Here is a 3949-nt window from a genome sequence, read left to right as displayed (position 1 = left end):
AACATGGAGTTTAAAGAACATCCTCCTACCAAAGAATGAGTGGGTCAAACAGGAAGTTAGAGATGAAATAAAGAATACATGGAAACAAGTGAAAATTAAAACATGACATTCCAAAACCTTTAGAATGTAGTGAGGGCAGTCCTAAGAGGGAAGTATATTACAATACAGAGGCCTACCTCAGGAAGCAAGAAAAGTCTCAAATGCCAGCCTAACCTTACACCTAAAGGAGCTAGAAAAAGAACAAGGAATAAAGCCTAAATCCTGTAGAAGAAAGGAAATAATAAATATTAGAGCAAAAATAAATGATACAGAAACATAAAAATCAGTAGAACAGATGAACAAAAGTAACAGCAGGTTCTTTGAAAGAATTAATAAAATTGATAAACCCCTAGTCAGACTTAACAAAAAGAAAAGAGAAAAGGATCCAAATAAACAAAATCGTGAATGAAAGGGGAAAGATCTCAACCAATAACACAGAAGTACGAACAATTATAAGAGACTATTTTGAGCAACAAATTAGGCTATCTGAAAGAAATGGACAAAGTACTACAAACATACAAACTACCAAAATGGAAACAGGAAGATATACAAAATTAGAACAGACTCATAACTAGTGAAGAATTTGAGTTGGTAATCAAAAATATCCCTAACAAACAACAGTTCAAGGCTAAATGTCTTTCTAGGGAAATTCTACTGGACATTTTGAGAAGAGTTAATACCTATTCCTCTGAAATTGTTCCAAAAATTAGAAATGGAAGGAAACTTCCAAACTCATACTATAAAGCCAGCATTACCTTGATCCCCAAACCAAAGAAAGACTCCAATGAATAATTAGAGATCAGTATCCCTGATAGACATGGATGGAAAAATTCTCAACATGATACTGCTAATTTAATTCAACACTTCATTCAAAGAATTATTCACCACAATTAAGTAGGATTTATTTTGGACTGTAGGACTGCTTCAGTTTTCATAACACAATCAGTTTGATACACCACATTAATAAAAGAAAGGATAAGAACCATATAACCCTCTAATTAGATGCAGAAAAAGCATTTGACAAAATACAGCATCCATTCTTGAAAAGAACCCTCAGTAAAGTAGTGATAGATGGAACATACCTCAATATCATAAAAGTCTTATATGAGAGACCCACAGCTAATATCATCTTCAATGGGGAAAAACTGAGAGCTCTTCCCCTATGTTCAGGAACCAGACAGAATGTCCACTCTCACCATTACTGTTTGACATAGTACTGGAAGTCCTAGCCTCAGCAATCAGACAGCAAAAAGAAAGAAAAGACATCCAAATCAGCAAAGAAATCCAACATTCACTTTTTGTAGACAACATGATACTCTATATGGAAAACCCTAAAGCTTGCACCAAAAAGTTGCTAGAACTAATATATGAGTTCAACGAAGTTGCAGAATATAAAATCAACATACAGAAATCTAGTGCAATTCTATACATGGACAACAAAGCAACAGGAAAAAATAATTGATGAATTGATCCCATTTACAATTGCACCCAAAACCACGAGATACCTAGGAATAAACCTAACCAAAGGTGCAAAAGATCTGTACTCTGAAAACTATAGAACACTTATGAAAGAAATTGAAGAGGACACAAGGAAATGGGAAAGCATTCCATGCTCATGGATTATAAGAACTAACAGTGTTAAAATATCTATACTACCCAAAGCAATCTACACATTTAATGCAATCCCTATCAAAACACCACCAGCCTTTTTCACAGAGCTAAAACAAATAATCTTAAATTTGTATGGAGCCAGAAAAGACCATGAATAGCCAAATCAATTCTGAAAAAGAAAAACACTGTTGGTGGGAATGCAAGTTGGTGCAGCCTCTTTGGAAGCTCTATTAAAAATAGAACTTCCCTATGACCCTGCCATTGCACTACTGGGTATTTACCCCAAAGATATAGATGTAGTGAAAAGAAGGGCCATCTGTACCCCTATATTTATAGCAGCAATGGCCACGGTCACCAAACTGTGGAAAGAACCAAGATGCCCTTCACCGGACGAATGGATAAGGAAGATGTGGTCCATATACACTATGGAGTATTATGCCTCCATCAGAAAGGATGAATACCCAACTTTTGTAGCAACATGGATGGGACTGGAAGAGATTATGCTGAGTGAAATAAGTCAAGCAGAGAGAGTCAATTATCATATGGTTTCACTTATTTGTGGAGCATAACAAATAGCATGGAGGACATGGGGAGATAGAGAGAAGGGAGTTGGGGTAAATTGGAAAGGGAGGTGAACCATGAGAGACTATGGACTCTGAAAAACAATCTGAGGGTTTTGAAGGGGCGAGGGGTAGGAGATCGGGGTGCCAGGTGGTGGGTATTATAGAGGGCACGGATTGCATGGAGCACTAGGTGTGGTGAAAAAATAATGATACTGTTATGCTGAAATTAAATAAATTAAAAAATTTATATATAAAAAATAAATAATAGAATTAAAGAAAAAAGAAAAACAAATCAAAACTGGAGACATCACAAGTCTGGACTTCAAGCTATATTACAAAGCAGTAGTCATTAAGACTACATCAAGTATGACACTGGCATAAAAACAGATATAGAGATCCATGGAACAGAATACAAAACCAAGAAATGAACCCACAACTATATGGTCAATTAATCTTTGACAAAGCAGGAAAGAGTTTCCAATGGAAAAAAGATCATCTCTTCACCAAATGGTGTTAGGAAAACTGGACAGCAAACATGCAGAAGAATGAAACTTGACTACTTTCTCCTACCATACACAAAAGGAAATTCAAAGGGGACGAAAGACCTCAATGTGAGACAGGAAACCATTAAAACTTTAGAGGAGAACATGGGCAGCAACCTCTTTGACTTTGGCCACAGCAACTCCTTATTGGACATTTCACCAGATGCAAGGGAAACAAAAGCAAAAACATATGATTGGGACTCTGGGCAGCCAAGGTCGGTGAAGGATCTCAAGATGGCTGGGCAAAAACTTGCTTTAAAAACCACTGACTGGGTATCTTTTGGGGAGATCGTACCCCAAAACCAGAAGGCCATTGCTAATCCCCTGAAATCTTGGAATGAGACACTTAACCTCCAAGTTGGCTACTCTCTCTGAGAAACCTCCTGCTATTTTAAAATTTTTTTTATTTATTTTTTTTAAAGATTTTATTTATTTATTTGACACAGAGAGATCACAAGTAGGCAGAGAGGCAGGCAGAGAGAGAGGAGGAAGCAGGCTCCCTGCTGAGCAGAGAGCCCGATGCGGGACTCGATATCAGAACCCTGAGATCATGACCTGAGCCGAAGGCAGCGGCTTAACCCACTGAGCCACCCAGGCACCCTGAAACCCCCTGCTATTGACTGGGCTTACTACAAGGCCAATATGGTGAAGGCTGGCTTGGTAGATGACTTTGAGAAGAAGTTCAATGCCCTGAAGATTCCTGTGCCAGAGGATAAATACACTGTTTAGGTGGACGCTGAAGAAAAAGAAGATGTGAAAAGTTGTGCTGAGTTTTTGTCTCTCTCAAAGGCCAGGATTGTGGAATATGAAAAATAGCTGGAGAAGCTAAGGAACATAATTCCATTTGATCAGATGACCATTGAGGACCTGAATGAAGCCTTTCCAGAAACCAAATTAGACAAGAAGAAGTATCCCTATTGGCCTCACAAGTCAATTGAAAACTTATAAACTTGAGGTGGAGAAAGCTCTGGCCCTTGTATTATAAACACTGGACATTAAAAATAATGGATATGGAAAAAAAAACAAAAAACAAACAAAAAAACATGATTGGGACTTCATTAAGAGAAGAAGCTTCCACATAGCAAAGGAAACAATCAACAAAACTAAAAGGCAGTCTATGGAAGAGGAGAAGATATTTGCAAATGCCATAGCTGATAAAGGGTTAGTATCCAAAATCTATAAAGAACAGAACCC

The 3949-nt window shown here is 37.5% G+C and overlaps 1 pseudogene; it reads left to right on the top strand.

Annotated features, from left to right (window-relative positions):
• Positions 1 to 2989: 2989 nt before the first annotated feature.
• Positions 2990 to 3714, top strand: LOC132020602 (ATP synthase subunit d, mitochondrial-like; annotated as a pseudogene).
• The last annotated feature ends 235 nt before the right edge of the window (positions 3715 to 3949 follow it).

This window comes from Mustela nigripes, chromosome 6 (genome assembly GCF_022355385.1).
Source record: "Mustela nigripes isolate SB6536 chromosome 6, MUSNIG.SB6536, whole genome shotgun sequence".
Lineage (NCBI taxonomy): Eukaryota > Metazoa > Chordata > Mammalia > Carnivora > Mustelidae > Mustela > Mustela nigripes.
The sequence above is the reverse complement of the archived record's forward strand: the minus strand, read 5'-3'. Positions and strand labels throughout refer to the sequence as shown.